Here is a 27073-nt window from a genome sequence, read left to right as displayed (position 1 = left end):
GAAAATTCAAATGAAAATGGATTTGGCATCTACAAAACAAATTAAACTTACAGCTATCTTGCAAAGCTTCAGTTTCTTAATCAGACAACACCAAAATACTAATGTAAAATAGGAAATACACAATGCAGAATGAGGGCCACCTGCTTCTGACTCCATGGAGAGCCATAAAAATCTCCACTTACTGCTTTAAAAGGTAGCGCTGCTGAATCTGAATGTAATGGTTGTCGATGAGAATTTAGTCACTCAAAACAAAGGCTCGCACGCATAACACTTCAACGTGATACATCAGGGGAAAACTTTTTAACTTTAGTGATCCAGCATGGTAGAAGCATAGATTCCGAATTTATGACAGTGTTTAGATGAGTGAATTGTTGAAACACTTGGAATTAAGGAAAGTTCAGAAGCTTAAATTGTTTTTATATGTTCTGAATACAAACAAGATTCTCCACTCCCAATGTGTTTTCAGAAAGTTAACTGAAGCTCAGGATATAAGTTTGTAAGATGTGGATATTGAACCTGCAATAGCTATGGAATACAGAATTTAAATCTTGCACTATACACCAGAGCATATATATAAATGTTACTAAAGCTTCTACAATCCAAAGAAAACTTTGAGCAATAAACTGTTCCTAACTTTGCATCCATTCATTTTCCAATCTTACCCTTATTTTGAAATTAGAACAAAAAAAAATGCTGCCAAAACTCAGAGAGACGATATTTCTTTTTGTACCAGATTGTGTACAACTTTGCATACAACAACCCCACACTCAGTGTTGGGAAGTATAAGAAAGTGATTGTGTAATACATGAAAGGGGAGTGAGGAGAATGCAAACTAGTAGTTAATGAGAGGTCAGTGATAGAAAGGGTGAGCAGCACCTAATTTCAGATGATCTATTCTGGGTGTATCATATTGATATAATTACGAAGAAGGCACACCAATGGCTCTACTTCATTAGGAGTTTAAGGGGATTTGTTTGGTATGTTACCAAAAACCCTTACAGATTCCTTTGGCTAAAGTACATCCACTCCCCTGCACCCCCAACCTTTGAGGATATCTTCAAGACGTAGTGCCTCAGAAAGGTGGTATCTGTCATTAGGGACCCTCACCATCCAGGACACGCCCTCTTCTTGTTAGCACCTTCAGGGAGGAGGTACAGGCGTCTGGAGACCTCCACTCAACAAGTTAGGAATAACATGTTCCTATCCACCATTAGATTTCTGAATGGTCCATGAACCTATAAACACTTCCTCACTGTTAATTTTTTGCACTACTTATTTATGTAATTTATAGATTTTTATGTCTTTGCTATAAACTGCTCTGTAAAACAACAAATTTCATGTTGTACTGTATATCAGTGATAATAAACCTGATTTAATTCTGATTCTGGTTTGCATTAATCCAATGTATGCCACTGACTCAACAACTTTACTTAGCATGCAGCATATACTTAAATGTAAGTATTTCAAAACATCTAAAACTTCATTCCAACTATTAAATTTTACATTATTAGTATTTCTTACACAATCATCATATACTTCTTCCATGCTTAATGCATCTTAGAACCATAGAACATTACATCACAGAAACAGGCTCTTCAGCCCTTCTTGTCTGTGCCGAGCCATTTTTCTGCTTAGTCCCACTGACCTGCACCTGGACCATATCCCTCCATACACCTCTCATCCATGTACCTGTCCAAGTTTTTCTTAAATGTTAAAAGAGAGCCTGCATTTGCCCCTTCATCTGGCAGCTCATTCCACACTCCCAACACTCTCTGTGTGAAGAAGCCCTCTCCCCAATGTTCCCTTTAAACTTTTTCCCCTTCACCCTTAATCCATATCCTCTGTTTTTTTTTTCTCCCTTAGCCTCAGTGGAAAAAGCCTTTGATACCCTTGATACCCTTGATACCCTTGATACCCTATACATGTCAGATTTCATCCTACTTGCATTTTCAAAGTTTTAAATCCTAAGGCGAAAGATGTATTCTGGAGTGAAATAAGCAAGAGATCTAAAGAAATTGTTTTAGAAATTTTGGAGTTATATGAAATGAAGGAGTGTAACGATTCCTGGAAGAGGAGAAATGCCCTTTAAGAAGAGATAAAACGGACTGTGTTCATAGTCTTTCAAGCTTAATTGCTTTAATTTAAACACAAAATTGCTATAGATCTTACAGGGTAGTTACATGGTTGATGTTTCTTCTGGCTGGAGTGTATGGAGCCAGGAATCCCAGTTTCAAAGCAAAGAGTTGGCAAACACAGGGCAGAAATAAAAAATACATTCCTTCACTCAGAAGGCAGTGAATTTTCAGAATTCTCTAACCAAGAGGGCTGAGGAGAGAGATGCAGTCACGGAGTATATTCAAGACTGAGGTTGATAGTGAGATTGATCATTGGATAATGAGAAAATCAAGCAAGATGAAGGTAAATGATCAACTGTAATCCTACTGATTGGTGGAGCAGGTACAAGCAAAGGAATGGTCTACTCCTGCTTCTATTTTTTTGTTTTTAAAATAAATAAGAACACAAGTAAGCCATATTTCACCATTCAATAAGCTCATAGCTGACCCAAACATGGCTTCTGCTCCACTTTATCATCTGTTATCAAGGAACGTTGACCCCCCACCCATAGTACCAAAGTGTGTCAATGTCAGCCTTGTAAACAATCAATGACATTGGCTGAGTCGGAACCCAAAACACTCTGATGTAGAGACTTTCAAACACACAACTCTGTGAAATTCTTCTTCATCTTATTCTTAATTTACAGAATGGCCACTTTCAGGAAAGTGGTATATTTAAATATTTTTCTGACAGTTGTTAGAATTTAAGAAAAAGTTAACAAACAGAGGTTAAATTTAATAATAATTCAAAAATTATTTCAAAATGTCATTTGCACATGAAGTAGACAACAAGTTTTGGATTATGCTAGTGAAATTATTTAAAACTCAACCTTCATAAAAATGACTGACAAAAGTTGTTTCACTTGATAAATGAAATGCTTCTTTAACTTGATGAATAAATGATCAGGGTAGCACAAGAACAAAAAAAGCCTTGAGAGTTAACTTAAAAGTGTCACTTACATACGTCTTTTCTCTTACAGACTCAATAATTTACAGGACCCACTATACCATGAGCAAGAGGTATTTGCAAAAGTTACCTTCATATCTGTTTGATGGTACAGCTGGAACTTGGAAAGCATAGAAGATAGAGCAATACAGCACAGGAACAGGCCCTTCAGCCCACAATGATATGCTGAACCAGCTAAAAAGTAAATCAGCTCCCCCCCTCAAAAATAATCACTCCAACCTACACAATGTCCATATCCCTCCATATTCCTCATATTCAAAGGTTCAAAAGGTTTAAAGGTTCACTTTATCATCAAAGTATGTATGCAGAATACAACTCTGAAAGTTGTCTTCTCCAGATAGCCAAAGAATACAGAAAACTATTTAAGAGGTTGAAAGGAACGCATCAATTTCCGTCATACCTCATATGAAAGAAAAAAAAAACACAAAAACTCACAAACACGAAATATCTCAACCCCTCCCTTGCACAAATACTAACAGGTCACCCAAACCCCCTAGCCAGTCAATCCGCAACAAAAAAGAATGGGTGCGAACACGAAAGAAACGTAGAGCTGACTGAGGCAAATATGAACTACATGTGCCTATCTAAATGTACAATGTACTGTGTATGTTAATCAAAATGGCTTCTTTGTTTTGTTAAGAGTAGGAATACTTCTTTGTTATGATAAGTGCTTTCTCTCACAGTTGTTTAACTTTAGAATTGCTGATAAACAGGATTGTATTCATTTGTTAACCAATGGGGAAATATTATTTTGTCTTGTGGGTCTGGGAGCGGGGTTTTCGCGGTTTTTTCGTGGAGTCGGGAAGAAGACGCCGAGGAAGGTAGACATGCGCTGCACTGCTCGGATGACCACCCGGGTGGTCCCGGGTGTGAGGACGTGGAGGTCGGAGGAAAGCGACGAGGGGTTGAGCTCCAACGATGTGCACCAAACTGACTGAACTCTGATAAGTTTGGCGCCTTTCACTCTATTTTCTTTTCCTTCATATATCCGGTATTGTTAGTATTCATTTAGTTTTAGTAAAATCTTTAAAGTGTATTCCATAACGGTATCTGGTGTGAGTTTGATATTGTGTGTGTGACCCAACATTAACTTAATTCCCACAGTACCTGCTTATATGGGAGGTGGGGTTGGAGAGTGGCTGGAATTTTTCCCCCTAGACATATACCAGCCTGTTGGGCAAGTGTTACATAAACATCTCATAAAAGCCTCTAATGCATTTACCACTTCCACCATACAAGAAGGCGCATTCAGGGCTTCCACCATGCTCTGAGTAAAAAATTTACCCCTCACACCCCTTTGAACCTACTCCCTCTCACCTTCAATGAATGCCCTCTGGTGTTAGACATTTCTACCCTGGGAAAAAGATACTCCCTGACTACTCTAATTTTATAAAACCCTACCAGACCTCCGCTTAGCCTCCGCTGCTCCAGAGAAAACAACCCAAGTTTATCCAGCCTGTTATGATAGCACATGTCCTCTAAACCATGTAGCATCCTAGTAAAACTCTTCTGCACCCTCCCCAAAGCCTTAGCATCCTTCTTATAGTGGGATACTCCAGATATGGCTTTCCATCTAGCTTGCATACTCTGATTGGAAGATACTTGAGGGGAAATTCTTCTAATCTATTTTAACCTGGAAATTCTGGAGCATAATACATACTTGTTACGTGCAGATGATGGATTGATGTGCAGACTTGATTTGGGGCTTCATATATCCTGTGAATCATGCAAGTCTGGATTGCAAGCTTCCAAATGTTCAAAGTATTTTGGCAATGTGACCGTGAGATCATTCAAAAAAATATATACATTTGACATTGCTGCTGTTACGTTGCCTTTTGGATGCAATGATTAAAAAAAACAACATGGATCATGATTGGAAAGCATACCTTGACAGTGGAACCAGGTCAGTAATGTTGTTAGGTTGCTTGGTTAGTTGTTTTTTGTGACGATTAGAGTTAGTACCTGAGTTGTTTATTGTACAACCTGAAAAACTGTGTGCGTGCATGAAAACCACTCACCAGCAGTTTCTGGTTAATTGGCTGACAGTCCATGTTTATGTAAGGATGAATTGTAAGTCTATTTTTCTTCATTGTCAGTGCAAGAAATTCACAGGATTTGTTTAGGTGTTCAGCCTTATCCCAGTTGAAAGATATCTTTTCACTGCCTTATCAATGCACGTATTACAGAATGCATCCTACATGTAGATTGAAACCAAAATTTTACAGTGTATTCTTCATGCTTAGACTTAGCAGAATTTAGTTACAATGCAAGGTGGAGTGGGGTGGTGAAGGAACTCATTTACTTGACGTATTGCACCAAGTAAATTTAAGTGAAGCCTTGTTTTATGTTTTCGGACACATTGGAACACGATGGTTGCTTGGAAGGTGCCAAGATCAGATTTCTCTCCTGGCAGGTACAGTGTATTTACAGCATTCAATGTAACAGGGATGTTGTTGGCTGTGAATCATGGTTGACATCTATGTGGCCACTCAAATCATTGTGACTGCAGAGAAAGCAATATTTTTTGCAGATGAACAAAGTAACAGGAAGATTGCATTAACTTTTAGTAAGTGACTTACAAAATCTATATTTTCTGACATTTATTTTTGTAATCACTTTTCATCTCTAAAATAGTTGTCATTTTGATTTGCAAAATACCAGCATGTGACTGTCACCTAGCTCGATTTATGTTCTGTGTGCTTTTTATTGCCAAAATTAAGATTTAAATTTAGGTACTGAAAAGTAAAGGTTGAGTCACTGAGTCACTGCAGCAAATTAGACTGAAAGCTTCAAACAATGTCTGGCTTGGTTCATACCAGTTCCAACAACATAAACTTCTCATTATCTTCTTTTCATTATCTCTACAAAACATGTCTATGATAATTAACTGGAAAGTAAAAACACATCTCTATTCTTCTCCAGTAGAGCTAGCAAACAGGAGGAATATAAATATAAAAACTGAAATCTGTTTTACGTTCATCACCTCATTGGTCAAAATTATGATGCTTAGAACTAGACAAAACATTTTAGTTGTTGTTCAACTATTGTTTTACAAATCTTTATCACAACTTCCTTGTCCTAACCTTTCTGCCACTGGTTGTAAACTACGTTCTGAAACTGTGCTGCATTTTCAAAGAACTATACGTATTGCACTCATAGATCTCCTTGTTCTTTTTACCCCAGATAGAATTATGCCCTTTGGTTTACATTGCCTCCTTGCTAAGTTCCTGGAACCAGACCCAGCTGGGTTGGCTGTGTTTCATTTTGGCTTATCTTCAGGCATATCCCAACCACTGAGATCTTTTCAGGTATTTTTTGCTATTCTGCTGCAATTGCAGGATCTTTAGCTTACCTGACATAGACAAAGCTTGAATTTATTTAAAGAACTGCCTACTTTTCACTTTCAAATCCTGTAGTGCTAATTATAAAAGCAGAAGAAATGAGGTTATGGATCTTTTGAATCATATTAAAAAGTTCAAGATGAACAATGAAAATGTTTGAATCTAAAATATTACAGTAGCATTTTCCACTTCAGCCTGCCAGCCTGGGTAATTATTAATTGATGATGATTGCAAATGTTTGTTGATCTATTATTGCACTACTGCACCACTTGTTGTCCAATCAGTACTTCCTTCAAGCATGCTTACCTACTGAAGATTGGGAAAGGTTTTCATTCATTGTTATATTCAATATGTAGCCATTTCTCAAAGCTACAATTGTTTATTTTCTTTGGGAATTCTACAGTTAAGAGACCAGACGAACATGTCTGCAACTGCCAATGCTACTTCTTGATGGCAAGTTAAAAAATTAAAAGGAAAAGTGCAGGAGAAGGAAATCTAAAATGAAAACAAAAATCATAGTGTTAGAAACACCAAGCTGGTCAGACAGCAGCTGTGAGAATAGAAATAGATTTCTTTTAAATCAGTGATCCCGCTACCAGAGTGAGGGATACCACAGCAAAACCTTCTGGATGAGGAGGATGAACAGCAAAAAGCTAATTTCTATGAGTTCTGTATGGAGAATCAAAGACAAATGCCTTATATACCACTAAACAAGAAGTAGGCAGAAATAAAATCTAATAACACAAAATGGTTAATAACTACATTTCACAGATAATACAAAGATTCTAGCTACCAATATAGTAACATCTCTATGTTTAGCATATGTTTGGTAACAATTCTCTTTGGAGGATTGCACCTCTCTGGGAAGCCAAGGTGATTTGAGATTATATGCATACTGTTAAAGAAATTCAACATCCATAACTCAAACAGATAGCTCACAATTCCCAGCATGCCACAGTTTGAGTTTATCCAAATTCCTAACATATAACCCTCTAATTCTTCACAGTTAACTGCATGTCAAGTTATAGAAAAGACTAAGTACAGTAATATTGTTTTCATTTTTACACAAGTTAAAATAGGGTAACTATTTAAAATAAATGTAGATAAAAATTACTTTTTAAGGTGTCTTTTGAGCTATGAGAACGAAGAGTTTTGAATGATAGAACTATATTTCCCTCACACAAGTTTTATTTTGAAAAGGTATGTTAAAACTTCATTTAAGCCATGGACATTTCAGCTTCTCTGTCATCCATTATTTAAATGTCACTCTCAAATCTGTTTCCTCTAGCACGCTTGGCAGCATATTCCAGGCTCCTACTACCCTCTATGGAAGAAAAAGCTGCCCTGCACAGCTCCTTTTTGCTTCTCACCTTAAATGCATGTCCTCTAATATTTGCCATTTTCAGTCCAAGAAAAAAAAGTCTGCCTACTACATCTAATTTTCAAAATCTACCTGACCAATATAAAATCGCAATATGACTTCCTAATGCCCTAACCAATGAAGGGAAGCATGCCATATGCCTTCTTTACCACAATATTTGCATAATCATTTTCGTAAAGTTGTAGACATGGACCTCAGGATCCCTCTGTACATCAACACATTTAAGGGTCCTGCTGTTAACAGTATAATGTTCTTTCTAAACACACAAGCAACTTATTTTCTGCTTTAAAATTTTCAGTTGGACACCATAGTGGTATATCTCAGATCTGGTCTGTTTATGGCCAGGCAACATTTTAGTGTTCCATCATGCAAATCTACTTCCCCATTAGTATGTTCACACATTCAATACCCTTTTATAATTGCCTGTGCACATTGTGCCAATGATTTTAACGATCTGTCAACCAAAACTACAATATCTTTTCCTGTTGTAACACTGCATCCTTTTAATACATTGTCCATAGTACCATCCTTCTGTCAAATCTCATAACTTTACACTTATCCATATTAAATTGCATCTGCCACTTCCCTGCCCACAGACTGTGGAGTATGTGTTCTCTTGAATTCTTAATATTCACCAAAGTCTATCTGCAGTACCTGCAGATACAAAACACAAAGTGTGTCCTCTTCATCTAAAAGTTCCTTGTACATAGGCAGTTTAGAAATTTCTATAAATGTCATTGCAGTTCAGAGAGTATTTAGTTACATAAAGTAATCGTTAAGGCAACAATTAATGTTCATATCCAATCTTACATATACTCCACAGAGTTAGCATCTCCAGGTTCTTTTGTGATGATGAACATTAATAATCATCACCACCCTTGCATTTAAAAATGTTCGTAAAATTAGGCAAGTTGAAAATGACCTCATCCCCGAAATCATTACAAAAAGTATAAGATTAATGACAATGGTAGTCATCCATGGATTACTTTTGATTTTCACTCAAATAACAAACACTTCCTATTCCCGCCTCCCTGCGTCTCCTCACACATATACAGGAACTTTGTACCACAACTTCCTGTGTTTCATAAACCAAACAAATTCAAACTAGATTTACATACAACTTAGGAATAAGAGCAAACCATTTATTCAAGTCTCCTCCCACACTTAATAATATCTTGGGCTCAACTCATTGACTGGTAGTAAACTTACACTTCCTTTCTTATCAAGAACTTACCTATATTAGCCTCGTATAGTTACCTCTTATTCAATAGATAAGAGCTTGGCCTCCCTTACCTTTAGTCAAAGATCACCCACCCATTCCAAATAGGTGAGTGGTCTTATGAGAAAATGTAGGACAAGTATGGTAAGTGCTTCCGGTGCATTTATACCCCAGATGTGGTATCATCATTGCCTTACATCATTGAAATACAATCTCCCTACTTTAGTATTCAATGTAAACCATAGTCTTAAACATTCTGCGGTGTTCTAAAAGGTGAGACATTTTCAGAATCAGAATGAAAATCAGGTTTAATATCACCAGCATATGTCATGAAATTTGCTAACTTAGTGGCAACAGTACAATATAGAAAAATTAAGCAGAGCAATTACAGTAGGTATGTATATGTATATTAAATACTTAAATTAAAAATAGTGCAAAAAGACAAATAATAAAAATAAGTGAGGTGGAGTTCATGGATTCAATGTCCATTTAAGAATCAGATGGCAGAGTGGAAGAAGATGTTCCTGAATCGGTCTTCCATCTTCTCCTATCATTTTCCCCTCCCCCTCCTACTTTCAAATCTCTTACTATCTCTGCTTTCAGCGAGTCCTGACGAAGGGTCTCAGCCGGAAATGTCGACAGTGCTTCTCCCTATAGATGTTGCCTGGCCTGCTGTGTACCACCAGCATTTTGTGTGTGTTAATTACAGATAGATTTGTTTTGAAGATTTGAAATACCATTGATTTGTTTAAGCTTGATCTTTGCACTACAAAGAAGATAACCTTAAAGGTTTACCGTTCTCATATTTATCAATACATGTTCTGATTTATATGTAAATATACTTGATGAAGAAATAGCCTCATCATACGTGTATGTATTATTCATTTCTGCATTGCCTCTTCAATTGCTTATGTTGAAGATATGATTTAGTTTATATCAATTTGTGTGAGGAGTGGCGTGCTCACACAATCTTTCGTTCTGCACCTTGTAAGGCATGAAAACGCCTGACACTGGCCTCTCAGGCCTGAGTCAACATCATCATCATTCTATCAATTATGTCCGTTGGCTGGATCATTATTCTCTGAGCAGTGAGTCCATTGCACCTGATAATCCCAGGTGGTGTCTCATCTAAGTACTCAACATACCTAACTCTGCTTAAGAGGGTACTCACAGAGTGCAATGAGTATGCGATCTTGTTCCCCAAAATTATAATGGTGGATCAGGAGCTTATGAAGGTATAAACTCTAGGGAGGAAAATACATGCACTACATGCACAGATAATCTCAAAGAGCAACAACCTTTAATGGTTTTTAAATGCTGGCCTTGCCAATGAGAGCCACATTCTGAAAATATGAAGTAAAATAAACTCTGTAAAAACATTGACTATTTCTCACAAAATCGTTCAGCACGGACTAGATAAACTGAAGGTGCTGTTTCTGCACTGGACTTTCTATGACTATGTCATCCTGGAAACTAATTATCCAAACAATGATAGGTTACAACATCCGATAGCTTGCTATGTGCTGATTTCACATGTTGAACATGGACTGAAACTTTAGACCTTTTCTCTCTACATAGATACTGCTTGATTTGTTGAGTATTTCCAGGATTTTCTGTTGAAAGACACACAAGTATTTTGCCATGATGAAGGTTTTATTTGGAATTTCCTGTTGTGTTCTCCGAGGTGACAACTGTAGATCCAAGAACAGCAACAGACATTTTGTTTTCTGATCTACTTCTGCTTCCTGCTAAAGCAACAGTGACTGATTGGGTGGAACTAAGAAGAAATTCTCAGTGACTATATAAATAAAAAATATCATTACCATCTCCTAACAAAGAGGAATCACATTTAATACATTTACATTCTTAGAGACCAAATGGGATATTGCAAATTATTTTCATGCATTATTATAGATCATAATGTAATTAATCCTGCACACCTCAAGGAAGAGGGGAAGGTCATATATTAATTTCTGTCCCAAATATTTCTTTTTCATTCATGTTCCCATGGATTAGAGGGTAGTTACGTAAGTCAGTGATTTGGGAAAGGAAACAAATCTAACTCTTAAAATAACAGAACCATTAGTTTCACTTCAGTAGTGGAAAAGCTGTTAAATGCATTATATAGAAAGTGATATATGATCACATGGATAAGGCTGCTAATCTGGCTTTGGAAAATGAAGATCCTGCTCACTAAATTGATTGAGTTATTTAAGGAAATGTCCCAATGAATGAAGATAGATTGACTGATAATGTTTACTTCAACAAAACATGTAGTTTTGTAAAAGCAAAGTATCACAAAGATTAGAAAATCAGGAAAAATTCAATATCATTGCTTTGGGGAAAGTTATTGTGTTGGAAGGATAACTGTTAAAATCCTGTAGGTTAATGGATGGTAATTAAGAAAATGAGTGTGAGTTGGAAATAATATTCTAAATGATTGTGTATTGGAAATATTGCTCTGCATTATTTTCATTCATAATTCATAGGTGGGTTTCAATAACACCATTATTAAATCTGAAGCTAATGGTTCAGAATTCGATGTCAGCAGTAAGCTAATAGCTGCTTACCTAAAAAGAAATCACACTTAACTAGTGTGGATCTCTGAAGACTAACTTGCTGCAAAATGCAGGCTGCAGTGTCACTATTGGGTACCTACAAAAAATAGCTGAACCTTTCATTTGTAAATTCTATTATGTGAGGATAGTGGGAGATACAGAATAAACCTGAACTACAAAAATGTGAAGAAAGCATCAATAGCCTAATAAACCTTAATTCCAGATGAGCTCTCTGTCAAAGATGACATTCAGAAGTAGTTATGCATTCCAAAGCTACTGCAGAATAATTAAACTATTAAAACATATGAGACAGATTACTAAAAGAGATCTTAAACAATTAAAAATTAGGTAAAGTAATATGATATCATAGAAATAAATGACAAATTAATTTTAAAAAATTGAAGAGAAGTATTAATACCTTAATCTCTTGCAGTCAATTTCCTCCACTGAGTTTAATGATCTGAAATTAACACAGCCCAGTACAACAACAAATATAAATCACATCACCGGTTTGATCCAGATGAATTTCTGGAACATATTATTCGATCTGGATAAACAAATAAGCAAAAAAAAAGAAAAACTCTCCACTTATTCTGTATAGTGGAACTTTAATAGGTTAGCACATCTAGAACGGGGACTTGAAGGAGGCAAATGATTATTCAATCAAGTGCAAAACTAGTTCAAAGTTTCTACTGAGAAGCAAATCAGATTTTAGGTTGCATTCCTATAATGGCTAATTTTTAAATAAAGAGCACAACTCTATGGGGCAGAGCAATGATGGCACTTAACAGTGACTCCTTCGAGCTCATTAGTGGAAACAGTGTAATTTCCACTTTTGATGTCTTTTTCCTTTTCAGGCTGAATGGGGATCTGCTGAAGACCCTGACCTGGAGTTACACTCAGATTTCAGTTCTTTGCGGTGGTGGAAACCACCCCCGGGGGTTCATGACGGGTTGCTTTTTGAAATCGCAAGGATGCAGCCTAGAAGATGAGGGCGCCTTTGGGAATCCAAGGCTTTGTGGTGCTGTGGATGGGCTGATTCTATGCCGGTGCCATGGACTAAAGCATCGTGGGAGAAAATGGAACATCGGGATCAGAGGATCAGTTGTTGGAGGCTATATACTTGGTGAATCATGCACTCGCTCTCTCTCTCTCGTTGGTGTGGGAGAGTTTGTTGACGATTCTTCAGTCGGTGAACGCGGAAAAAAATGACGCAACACATTTTATCATTACAAATTGGCGAGTTGTTTTGTTATATCTCCACTCTCGCTGTGGAAGGGTTCACCTTTCTGCCCTTTATCAGGGAGAGAGAGAGCCTGTAGTATGTCGAGTTGTTGGATGAATGATTAATTTTTGCTTTACTGCAGATCCTGCTCTTTCTGGGAGTCTTTGCAATTGCTGTCTTGACAGGTGAAGGGCGCTGGTGTTTTTTTTTGAGGAAGTGAATGGGGTGGGGGAGGGTCATTGCTTTGCTGCTGCTTGTGCGAGGGAGGGGGTACTGGGGTTCTAACGTTTTACTGTCATTCATTCTTTGGGTAATTCTGTTTTCATGGATGTCTGCGAAGAGCAAGAATTTCAGGATGTACATTTCTCTGATCTTAAATGGAACCATTGAACTATTGGTACATCTGCATTTGGAGTTTTGGGAAAACTAACATGGACTTGGTCGTTTTCTGAAATCTGAAACCTGATTTCAGAAGCAAACCAGAATGTTTAACTTCTGCAAGCAGCCAGTGTAAAGTTTCTATCTCTTGATCCCCATAAAAATTGAACATTATTTCATCCCTTACTCTGGTGTTCTTGAAGGTAACCAAAATAATACTAAGAGGTAATCTTTTAGCTCCAACGATAGTCTTCAAGAACCAGGCTTACCTTGGATCAATGTAAGCTCGGAAGAAATGTGAATGAAGAAAAATAGTCTGAAAAAACCTGAAATAATGTCATAATAAAATACAGTTAAACTGATTGAGTGTGAAGGTGTCCTAAATCTGTAATGCCTACGGGTTCCTCAAAATCATTCAAAGGAACCTCTCCAGTTCCTGAAAAATGAAATCTTCTATGCTGGGTAAGTTTCATTTGTCACAGGTGATTACGGCCTCAGAGAAGCTTGTTTGATCATATGAGATTGCTTGTTTGACTAACTGAATGGAAGAAATAGCCATTTATCATTGTTTAAAATATATTCTCTTTATTCACATTTAGGGTCCCTGTTCATGTAGAAAGCACAAATTAGCATTGGATCCCTGCTTCTTCCAGAATCAACCCACTGCATAAAGAAAACTATGGAGAAAATTAATACAACCGTAAATTGTTAGAAGCATTATTGTCGCAAAATGTTATGAGGAACAATTTAGTAGCTACAAATGCAGATGGATGGAGACTGATAGCATTAACTAATAAACTAAATATTGGAAAAGTAAACATATTTCTTTGCAAGCGTACAAGAAGATGGCACCAGCGAACAACATAACCAAAGGTGTCTTCCTCTTTCAAATATGACTCAGTTACCATTTGAGCCTGTGATCTACAGTTTGATGGCGTGTTTTTGGGCAAAATTAAGCGATCTGGCGCTTTGCTCTCTCCGAGGGAGTTTGGTGAGGTTTCAAGCGAAATGTGTGGCCTGGAGGCCAAGAAATCTGGAGACGGTGCATGAGCCCATGATTGACTCCACTTGTCACAGATTTCACTGATTAAAGCATTGAGGAAGGTTAAAATCAATGAGGACAAGAGCAGAAGGCAAGAGGGTGTTTAGCGCCGTCTGCCTGTGAGTGACTGGTCTCTCTCATACTCTCACTTGCTGCTTTCAGAGGAAGGTGCCTGCATTTGATGGGGCTCTCCCAACCTGTTGTTTATTGCTGCTGGAGGATGATGCCAGAGAGCATGGTCCTAGGCAAGGTTTAAGGAACATGTCCTGTGGACTGTAGTTTATGTCATGATGTGTGTTATTATACACTTCTGGTTTCTGGTTGCTTCTTTTTTTTTATTTCTATTTAGTGTTTTGGGGGTTTCATGTCTTTCTTTGAACAGGTTCCATGGTTTTCTTTGCTTTGTGGCTGTCTGTGGGAAGACAAATCTTAGGGTTGTATACTACCTACATACTTTGATAATAAATGAACCACGAATCTTGCATCTTTGAACTACAGCAAAGTTTTTTTTCTTTACATCTCATGTTGAATTCAATGTTGAATTGTGCATTTTGGCTACATTAGGATATTAAGCCCTAATTTTTCAACCATAAAAGTCAGGCTTCTAAATTTTAACTGTTTCCCACTTTTTTAGAGAACATACAAAATGTCTTCTCCCACCATTCCCTTGCATCTTTATTCACTTAATGAGACATAATAGAAGATACAGACAAGTAAAATGGGTTTATTGCAGACATCCCTTTTTTACTTGTGAATTTATGTACACTTCTTTACAATTTTACCTTCCCATTTGCTCCTTATTCACTTAATTTTCTTCTAAGCTATCTTGCAAAAGGTAGTAAAAAAGCAGAAGGAGACTCTGGAGCACCCAAAGCTGTTGGTGTATATGAATGAGAATTTTTTTTTGCTATAATCAGAAAGCAAGAACTCTTACTTTACTCTTATATCAGTTGCTATTTTAATTAAGTACCGTGATCTTTGAAGTCTAATTTGAAGTGTAATGATTGCAGCAATTACTGCTGGGAATAATAACTTGTCAACAACAGTAGCAATAACCACACTATTAATCCCAGCTGTAACTACTCAAGTTTGAGTAACAGTAAATGTAAATGCACGATGGCATGATTTAGTCCCTGTTGGTTTTCAATTTTAGCAAGCTGATGTCTGGTTGATCTTAGAAATAGAATTTAATTCTATCCAATGTAATGTAGTAAGGAAGGAGTTCAAAGGGATTTATATTTAGTATTGATGATAAGTCTGTTTTGTAACTATTTGAAAAATAGAATCCATGGAAGTAACCTATGCCATGACTCCTGATTATAGTTAATCTTAATTTCACTAGTCATGAGAATAAAGTGACCTAGTTTTGCCTATTTTTAAATTCTGTAGCTTGGTAAGACAGGACACAGTTTGCAGGAAGCAGAACAAAAGAATATCTACATCCAAAAGATTAATGTGTTGAGAGTGCCATCTTTCTGCTATGGACAAATAATTAAACAACGGTAAACCTCTCCAACCATCATTAAATCTTAAATGAAGGATAAATACTAATTAAATTTACTCACTTTTTCTAAGACATTTTTCTAAGTCAGGACATTCAACAAATTTGATCAGAGACTTCTCATCTTTATATTCAATATTTATCTCTTAATTTTGATGAAGGTAATATCTGATTCATTGGCCTTCGTAAGTTTACTATAAACTCCAAAACAGTCTGGAACTATTGAATAAATTAATAGTCCCCGAGGGGATAATTGGAGCGAGCTTTTCCCTTGAGATCTGTTCACTAGTTGCTGTTTGTGATTATTTTTTGCTGAATTCTGGTAATCTTAACCCAACTGGCACCTAAAATGGTAGCTCATCGCCAACATTTTTGAACTACCACTATAAATATAGTTCAGAGATTGTTGGCTATCCCAGCATTGACATAATTTATTTCACAAAGTCTTGTAGCCAGTCTTTACAAGAGATTCCATATTGCTAAGCAGTTGAATCCCACTTAACTGCAAAAACTGTTTTTCTGCTTTCATGGTGAGACATCTACTTTCTTGATTGAGATCCAAGTACTCTTTTGCTCTAACAGATCTCCTGCCTTCTGGTCAGGCTTTTGTTACACTTTCTCCATTTTTATTAAAATGTTGCTTCTATATTTTAAATTTCCATTTTAATATGACTGTATATAAAAAAAGAAAGAAAAACATTATTTCTATTTGTATTTTTACTTAAGTATTTTTGTTTGCTTTACAAAGTGATCAGGATTTATATTCATTTTATTCCTTTTGGTAGTCCTTGCTGTTTTTCTTCCCTGGCTGTTTATCTTTTCTGGTTAATTGTGCTTTTAACAATTAATACATTTACTACGGTTCTGCTCTTTAGTTTGGTGAATAATTGGGAAATTGGTTTAACATTCTCACATGTAATGATGGTACAGTGAAAAAGTTTGTTTGGTGTGGCTTCCATACGGATCATTTCATTACAACAAGGCATTGTGCATTGAGGTAGTACAATGTAAAACAATAATAGAATGCGGAATAAACTACTACAGGCATAGTGCAGGGCAAGCGTACAATAAGATGAATCAGAATCGGAATTTGTTTTCACTGACATACCATAGCAGTACAGTTCAAAGACGTAAAAATCTCTCAGTTATTAAAATCAATAAATAGAGTAAAGGAAGGAATAATGAAATAGTGTTTATGGGTTCTTGGATCAACTATAAACCTGAAGGCAGAGGGAAAGCAGCTGTTCCTAAATAATTTATGTGTGACTTCAGGTTTCTGTACCTTCTACCCAACAGTACTAATGAGAAGAGAGCATGTTCCAGATGATGAGGGTCATTAGTGATGAATGCTCCCTTCTTGAGGCACAGCTTCTGAAAATGTCCTTGAGGGTAGGGAGTCATGTGCCTGTGATGGAGCTGGCTGACTCTATAATCCTCAATAGCCTCTTCTCAGGCAGTGATGCAGCCAGCCAGAATGCTCTTCAGCATACATTTGTGGAAATTTATATATCTTTTTAGACATTCCAAATCTCCTCAAACTCCTAACAAAGTAGAGCCACTGGCATGCCTTCTTCATGATTGCATCAATGCATTGGGCCCAGAACACATCCCCTGAGATGATGTTGCCCAAGAACTTGAAGCAACTCTCCACTAACCCTTCAAAGAGGACTGGTGTGTGTGTTTCCTGTTTTCTCCTTTCTGAAGTATGCAACCATTTCCTTTGTCTTAGTGGCATTGAATGTAAGTAACAACACTCTATTGTTGCAACAGCCAATCTATTCCACTCCTTGAAGCCTCCTCATCACCAGCTGTGAATCTTCAAACACCAGCAGCTTCATTGGTGAATTTATAGATGCAATTTGAGCTGTCTTTAGTTGCACAGTCATAAGCGTAGATAGAATAGGGCAGTGGGATAAGCACACATCCTCGGGCATACCTATGTTGATTGTCAGCAAGGAGGAGATGTTATTACCCATCTGCACTGACTATGGCCTCCCAACAAGGAACTTGAGGATCCAGTTGGAGAAGGGGGTACGGCGGACTAGGTTCTGAAGCTTGTATATTGGTATTTGGTCGCTGAGCTGTAATCAGTAAACAATAGCCTGATGTATGCCTTGTGGTTGTCTAGATGCTCCAAGGTAGAGTGAAGACAGTGAGATTGCATCTGTTGTAGACATGCTGTGACAAGAGGCAAATTGTAGCAGGGCCTGGTCTTGGTCCTTGCTGAGGCAGGAGTTAATTCTAACCATAACCAACTTCTGGAAGCTCTTCATTGTGGTAGACATGTATGCGTCTGGGCAATGGTCATTGAGGCAACTCTTTCTGCTCTTGTTGGACATTAGAATGTTTGCTGCCCTTTTGAAGCAGGTGGGAACCTCTGATCACCTTAATGAGAGGTTGAAAGGACATAACAAGGTATAAGGTGAGGTCAAGTGTCCATCGTAGTGCACTAGGGGGATCATTCAATGCTTTTATAACAGCAGAATTGAAGCTGCTTTTGCACCTAGATGTAAGTGTTTTCAGGGTCTATATCTGCACAATAGAAAAGCTGTCCAAAATGGATTTTGGGGAAGAAATCATAAATTATATCCAATTACTCACACAGATAGCTGTAGTGGATGAGTCAATGGATGAGAGACAGATTGCTTTCCCTTCTAGTCTGGGCTCAGGCAAGGTTTTGACTCTCTGTCTTTTTTGAGTGCTGCAAAGAACCCTTTGCCTAATCGATCTGCAAGGATGCGAGTAGGAGAGGAATGACATTGCAGGCAGTTGAGGTGCATGTCAAAACCTTACTGTGCATGGACAGTGTCACAGATTTCTGCTCGGATTCATGGTCATCTGTGACCTACTTAAGTTGGCATGTGCAGGTCAGAGTAACTTCAGGAAGAGTGAGGTCATGCTCTTCGGTAACTGGTTGACTGATCCAACATCCTCTTCACCATCTATCTTCACTACCTGAAGATTTTGGGGATCTGGCTTGGAGTGGCTGAGGCATGTAGTAGGAATTATCTGGAGCAGACTGGGAAGGTTAAACAAAAACTGGGCTGATACAAATAATGATTTCTGTCAATAACTGGGAAGGTCTTGGTCATCGAGTGTGATTTGTTTTCAGGGCTATTGTATTTGGCGAAGGGGACTTTTCCTCATCCTCTACCTCGGTAATTACTTGGAATGTTTTCCAGTTTAAGTTTATCTGGTGGTTGAAGATAGAGTGAATTTGACAGGTCATATTACACAAGTTTTCTGATAATGGGGGCAAAAGTATATCCAATGTTACTCACATCCTGTTGACCACCTTAGTATGTATGAACCCAAAGTACGTGGGCACCGAGTGTCGTCAGGTGCTGAGATTGCGCCTGTACCTAGTGTTACGGAAGAAATGCCTGGCCCTCTTGAGAGTGTGCACCACAGTAGTGTACCGATTAGCACAGCACCATTGCAGCTCGGGGCGTTGGAGTTCAGAGTTCAATTCCGATGTCACCTGTAAGAAGTTTGTATGTCCTTTGTGTTAGTGTGTGGGTTTCCTCTAGGTGCTCCCATTCCCCCCCCCCCCACAGTCCAAAGACGCGCAGATTAGAGTGTTAATTGTTCATTGTAAACTGTACGGTTATTAGGCAAGGGTTTAATAGGTGGATTGCTGGAGGGTGCAGCTCATTGAGCTGGAAGGCCTGTTTCATGTTGCATTTAAATAAGCAAACAAACAAACAAACAAATAAATACATAGAGAGATAGAGAATAGAAAAATAAACAAATAGCAACCACAATGGGTGTGGGCAACTGGTTCACTTCCCTGATGGATATTACAGAGCCAAATGGTCCTTTACAAAACATTTGTAGCTTCCTCATCGCCAATTTAGAATCAAGTTTCCCCAGCAGTCACAGCAGGACCTGAACACATCTTCGGATCAATGGGCCTTCTGCTACCAGCGCACGAATCTAGTTCAGTAGCCTACTCTGCTTATCTTTCCTCTCCAGGCAGGTTACAGCAATATTGCTTGTCTCCTGTCAAAACTATGAACTGCGGTAGTGAGCAACCTTGATGCAGGCAATTCAAAACAGAAGAATGCGAAGAACCAGAAACTGAGGCAAATCTAGGGAAAAATTTGCACCTGGATTAAGTAAATAAACAAAAAAAAACACATGGAAAGTCAGAACAGAGAAGCTCACAATGAGAATGGACACAAAAATACCTACGCTGTGGTGTGGTGGGGAGGTGGGGCACAGGGGTGAAGAAATAACATGACACTATTATTTACATATAAAAATTATGGGACAAGCTATGACATGTTTATGAAATAAAACTTGATACCTGAAAGAATAGTTGAGGCTAACAGCATAGAATTATTTAAGAAGAGCATGTTTGAACACATATGGGAAAAAGGGTTAGAAGAAAGTGTTTGTTCGAATAGATGAAGATTGGTGGAAAGGGGCTTGTGAGGAACATAATAGATCTTTTGAGAAGAATTGTCAGTTCCTGTGCTGCAAGTGCTTGTAATAATTCACCAAGAAAATCAATGGAAATAGTGTTCATAAATGTCATTGTGCTTTTCCAAGCTTGCATCTAGTAGTATTGATCTGGTAATACCTGAAATGTTTGATCTCAAAAGTTAAGCAGCCTCTAACTTCATTGGTATTTGAATGCCAGACTTCCTGCAAGTGGCAGTTTAAGTGGGCTTTGCTGCTGGTCTCTCTAACCAGGAGTTATCCAAGATGCCACCTGGTTACTATGACTGATGGAACACATGCATAAGCAGTAGAATTTCCTAAAACCAGAACAAAAACATGTACCAGAGGAACTCAGGGAAGAACTCTAATTGCAAATAAGTTTAAGTCACAATGCATAGTTCTCCAATTCATTTAATAGTAATGATAGCATGATATTTCATTTCTATGTGATTAGTCGTGATACATTAGTGTTAAAAGTGTGCATTAGAAATCAGCAGCAACATTTTTATCTTTACACATTGTTAGCCATTGTAAAAATAGGTCATAGCAATGAGTTAAAGGGCAGGGTGTGTCTTTGTAACATTTTACTTCAATATCAAGCATAGGAATGGGTTTTCGTATTTCTTCCAATGTGGTAAGTAGACAGCAGTAGCTTGCTCATCCATTTTATACCCTCGTCCGCACCCTCAAAGTACATGATAATCATATAGGTTTAAATGGTTGTTTAATCGATCCATTTTCCACATGACAATAAATGAAAGTTTGCCTTATATTTTCAACTGTTCCCTTCAAGTTTCCCCTCGCGTACTCTGTATGACAACTGTTTTAAGCTCTTCACACTGTTACCATTCAAGGAAGCACACTTTAAATGTATCCACCTGCACCAACAGAGTGATGACTGTGCTTATGAAGGTTCATGGCTCTGAGTGTCGGAATATATTTAGAATTCTTGTTGATAAAAGCTCATCTATAGTTCTCCATGCTATAGGTTCACAGCAAGTTAATTGGTTCCTGAGAACTTTCAATACATTCAGGGTTCATGAATTAGATGTTAATTAATCACACTGCTTCCAGATATTTGGAGCATATAGTGCGAAGCTGCATATAAAGCAGGGATATGCATAGCTTCTGAACAGATTTGTCTAGGAAAAGCATCATCAAGCAAAGCAAGGTTAGCTAATCCAACAACGGCAAAGCTGAACTATGCTGACTGCAATTCTGGACCAACTTACAATCAGTTAAATAGAGAATGTATCCATTTAAACACACTTGCGGGAAAATGGCGTATAGTTTCTTGTATGTAATTTTTGATGAAAATTTTGAATTGCGACATCAGGGGAGCACAATTGTTAGGATGTGTTCTTTGTTTTTTTTTTGTCCATTTATACTGCTGTCACCTCTAGGCTGCATTCTAATAGGTTTTCATATAAGTTGGTAGAATGTGGATAGTTAAGGACAACCCATGCGTAATTGCACACAATATTTAAAAGTGAAAAGTAAATTTCAACTTAGAAATTGCATTCATGACCTTCAGGAATAGAAATAATTAGGTAATACCGTAGATTTCAAAGAACATGATGATGTTAAGTTAATTCAACCACCAATAATACCCGAGTTGAGAATGCCATTCTGTTAACTGTTTTGTATCACTGAAATGATATGAATCTACAATAAATTATTCGTTTAAGCTTCATCCTTGACACCTGAACATAAAAATCAAGGTTGATGCTTCAGTGGAATGCTGACAGAGTACCACCATGTTGGAGGTTCTGCTGTTGATATGAGAATAGATCGAGATCCTGGGTCCTGATGAATTTTCTCGGCCTGAAGCATTGACTGTTTATTCCTCTCCATGGAGGCTGCCTGACCTCTGAGTTGGGTTCCAAAATTTTGTATGGGTTGTTCCCGTGCATATTCTTACTCAGTCATAAAAGATTCCATTGCACTATTTGAAGAATGGCTGCGAGGTTTGTGGGTGTTTTTTGCAGGTGCAGTGTGGGGCGAGTTGGAAACATGCACTTGTTTTCTGGCCAACTTAAAAAAAAACTACCCAGTAATTATCACCTTTGCTTGTGGGAGCTTTTTCACTGTTGCTTCCCTACATTACAACAAAGATGACACTTCCAAAGCAGTTTATTAGCTGTAGAACATTTTGGGATTTTCTGCGAATTCCAATGAAACTGTTTTACTTTCAGTTTTAATGTGAAATAACTATTCAGCAAAAATGTAATAAATTGATTGGCTTGCGTGACTCTGGTTCTATAATTTCCAGGACTGCTTGTCTAAGTGTTCTGTCAGTAAGATTGGAAGTCCATGCTGTGCCATATGGAATTCTACACCGTACATTTTTTTTTGGCTGAGATCCTCACTCAAGAGGTCTTTTATTTGGGCATTGAACAACCAGAACTAGACACCAGGTCCAAGACAGGAATTTGCCACTGTTCCTGGAAGAGTGGACAGAATCTGACCTCTGAATCAAGGACACATAATCATGTCAGTTGTAAAATCTGACTCCATGGTATGAATGAGGGCATTTTTGTGCAACAAGTGAGTAAGTTTGAAGGATGGTCAGAAACACAGGACTATAAAGAGAGCTGAAAAGCCATTTAAGATTTCAATTGGAAAAGTCGGAAGCAAAATACGATTGGGTTCAAGACTTTTCTAACTATTTCCAGAATTATTTTGTTAATAAAAGCAGATTGCAGAGAATGAAGCAAGAAATGAATATTCATAAAAGCCCTTAAACTGATGGAATGGTCCTAAGATTAAATTGATGGTTTAGGATGTAAAGAAATGCTGAAGTTATCATAGTCAAGTTGCAGCATTATCCAGTGAGTGAACCATCCTTTTCAACCCTTGAATTTGGAAAACATTCACACTTGGGTCTCAAAGGCAAACCTCACAGCAATAAGTCTTTAAATCAATTAATTTTACTGTATGTTTGAAAGATCTTCCATTTTTTTTAAAACCTACATAGTTTCCTAGAATAGACTTGTTGCCTACATTCTTTCTTGGCTTATTTTTCAAGAGCAAAATTTCTGCATATGCTTGCTGAGTACTGTCTCTTGGCTTGATATCGATAGGATTCAATTATTTTCAAGAAATATTAATTTGATGGGTAACAATGTTTCAGCGAGACTCCAGCTCCCAATTTATATTGCAAATTATTTTTAAAAAGTCACAGCAAATATATTGATATTAATATCGTGCTATTTGTGGTATTAAAATACAGCCAAGTGCAACTTATGTGTAGTTTGAAATAGCATGAAATACCAGATTTAATTATATTGATTGGATATGCAGCTAATAATTAGTTTAACTGGTGCTTTCAGCCCCAGGAGGTAAATATTTACTGTTAAATCAAATCAGATACAAAATGTTACAGTTCCTTAAATTGATCTTCTTTTTCCATTTGATGCTAAAATAGTCTAAAATGTATTGACTCTTGAGTAATAGACCATTGTTTAGAATTTGAATGCTATACTTATCAAGATATTACAAATCTTGATCTCAGTGGTCACAGCCCTTACTGATGCAACCCAACAGTTTATTACAACTTAAAGAAGATGATTACACACGAAAGACAATAATGTACTTTGTCTTGGCTATGTTCACTTAAATTTTAGGAATAATTAAATAAAACTAAGAAAATTGTTACCTTAGCAACAAAAAGATGTGGTAAAGTTTTAATTCTGGACATAATTGGTGCCAATTGATCTTAAAATTGCATTGATTGGAAAACACTTCTATATTCTTTCAAAATGTGTTCGCATGAGCACATTTTTTTTCATTAACTAGTGCAATTGTACAATAGAATGGAAGCACAGTTTATTCCCATATAAAATTAGTTGTTGAACTGGTATGGATATAAATTTGCACAAATGTAAATCAGTTTAATAATTAAAATAAGCAGTTTAAACTTCTGATTTTGTAAGATTAACAGCAGCTGAATGCAATGAAAAGCATACCTTTACGTAACTGAAATGACTCGTGGGGAAGGGGTACATTGAAATATTTCTTAATTTCATGATTGTACACTTATCTAATGCTTAGTACATTCCACATAGTTTCACTTCTAAAATATTTTCGAAGCATTCATCCTAGTTCCTGCTCATTGAAGAAAGGCAAACAGTTTAACGGCACTCCTTGAAAAGCCACAAGTGACACAACCAGTGAAAGCCCACCATTTATGTTATTTTGCTCTGGAACAGAACATAAAACATAGAACTGTACAGCACAGGAGCAGTCTTGATGCAAGGTTTTCACCCAAAATGTCAACATTTCTTCCCTACCCCCATAGATGTCACCTGACTTGCTGATGTCTCCACAAACAAGACCGTAAGACATAGGAGCAGAATTAGGCCATTTGGCCCATTGAGTCTGTTCTGCCATTCAATCATAGCTGATCCATTTCATTTTCTCCTCCTCAACCCCAATTCCCAGCTTTCACCCCGTAACCTTTGATGCCATGTCCAATCAATAACCTAACAATTTCTGCATTAAATACACCCAATGAACTGGCCTCCACAGCTGCCCGTGGCAACAAATTCCACAAATTCACCACTGTTTAGGCTAAAAAAAATTCTCCTCATCTCTGTTTTCACAGGGCGCCTAAGGCTATCCTAAGGCTGTGCCCTCATGTCCTAGACTCTTCCATCATGGGAAACATCCTTTCCATGTCTACTCTGCCTAGGCCTTTCAACATTTAAATGCTTAAACTAATCTCTTCTACCTCCCTTTCCTCCATATTCATGCGTCTACATATCAGTCTCTTAAATGTCACTATCATATCTGTTTCCAGTATTAACTCTGGCAGCCTGTTCTAACCACCTCAAAGTAAAAAGACTAGCATTTCTACCTGGGAGAAAGATTCTGCCAGCAACCCTATCTATGTTTCTCATGATTTTACAAACCTGTTGATAAATTTTCTTGAATTAAATTTCAACAGAACAGTATTTCCTGGAGTGGTTAATCACAAAATAAGCTTTACTCTGCTTTGTTTATCCAATCTACCAGATTATATAATTTTAAACTACAAATTACAAGAAGTTCAACAAGACAATGGTGTCATGAAGTCAATAATTCAACTAGGAGCTTCTGAATGTCAGATCCAATAATTTATCTCATTAACATTCAATTTAAAGATGAGAAAAAACAAAACAGAGAAAATGAAGTGGGAGGAAAAGGTAAAATAGTGCCAAATCTACTGTGTATTTAGTATTTTAGTAATATTTGAGTAATATGGTAAATATATTGTTTAAGTAAACATTCTTTATTTGTTTAAATAATTCATTATGGGTTATATGGAAAAATATATGAATGGAATACATCATGATGCTACCATGTGATAAGTGCACACCTCACTTAAAATAAAAAATGAAGTTGGACTTGCACATCCCAGTTCACTTGTTTTCCTTTCAGTTAGTTTAATGTTTTAAAGTTTACGAAACATAACAGTGGTGATGTTTTAATCAAACCAGAGATGACTACTTATCTGTTGAAGCACAGTGAAACATTTGTGCTTAAAAAAGAATGCAATGAGAAACAGCTGAGTTAAAAAAACAGCACAACACGTTATTTTAGATCAGCACATTTTCTTTGCAGAACGAAATACGATTGAATTGAACAAAAAAGCAGAAACAGAGGAATAACCAATGAGTACCAGGTGATAATAATCATAAAAAAAGCAGAAATGCTGGCTACATCAGAAAGGTTACGCTACAGATTACTAGCTCCTGGATACTGAGCAAATTAAGCACTATTTTAAGACAAATGGAACAACCAATGAGAAGCAGCTGCCAGTTTTACTGAGTGTGTTGGGATTAAAGGCACATAGTTTGCTTAGATGTTTGACTGCTCTAACCAAACCAGTTGAAATAAACTTTGCTGATATCACAAAAGTAATGCAGGAACATCTAGAACCAAAAACATCATTGATTGCAGAACACTTTAGTTTTCATAAGTGGAATCGAAAGGAAGGGGAATCCATTTCAACAGGAATTGAAGGGGTTGACTGAGCATTGCCAGTTCTGAGATGGACTTAATGATGCACAGAGTTTTCATTCTTTGTGGAATCTTACAAGAAAGCATTCAAAATTGGCTCCTAACTAAAGCAAAAATCATAGTTAAAAGAGCATTTAAAATAGCTGTATCAATGGAAACAGCAGACAGAGATGCATTTGAGTTGCTGTCAGGAATGAAAGTAAGTGTGAACAAAATTTCAACACTAAATAGAAACTATCCCGGCCAAATAAACTGTTACCATTGTAGCAGGGGCTCATATACACCAGGCCAATGACAGATTAAAAGTGAAACTTGCAGAAAATGCAACAAAGCTAGGACAGATACATAAAAGCATGTTGAGTATACAAAAATAATTGGACAGCACAGGGAAAAGAAAAAAGATGGAATTCAATTTTTGGTTTCAAGAAGAGCACTAATCTGCATGCGTTAGATTAAAAAATCTGGTAACGATGAGAGTGACACAAGACTGTGGAGCCTTGAGATTTTTCAATGTGAAAACAAATAATGGACAAGGAATATGGCTTACAAAAGAGGTGATTGTCAAATTAACCAAATTGGAATTGAACACTGGTTTGGCTGTTACAGTCATTCCACAAACCGAATTCGAATGATATTTCAAAGATCCTGAATGGAAGTCTGCAGAAATCCACCTAATAATTTATATTGGAGAAAAGACAACTTCTGTGTGAATGACATGTATAACAGTGAAATACAACAACAACCAGTTGGGGGAGACAACTACAACTTGGTTGGATATCCATCTATTATTTTCATGTCACATTCCCTGTAATAGAGTCAACTGACAGCAAATTAAAAAATATATTAGAAGATGCTACAACTCTCTCCATGCTGTACACCATGGACAAGCAGCTGTTGG

The sequence above is a fragment of the Hypanus sabinus genome, chromosome 6 (assembly GCF_030144855.1).
Source record: "Hypanus sabinus isolate sHypSab1 chromosome 6, sHypSab1.hap1, whole genome shotgun sequence".
In the NCBI taxonomy this organism is placed as follows: Eukaryota; Metazoa; Chordata; class Chondrichthyes; order Myliobatiformes; family Dasyatidae; genus Hypanus; species Hypanus sabinus.
This window is presented reverse-complemented; position numbering follows the sequence as displayed.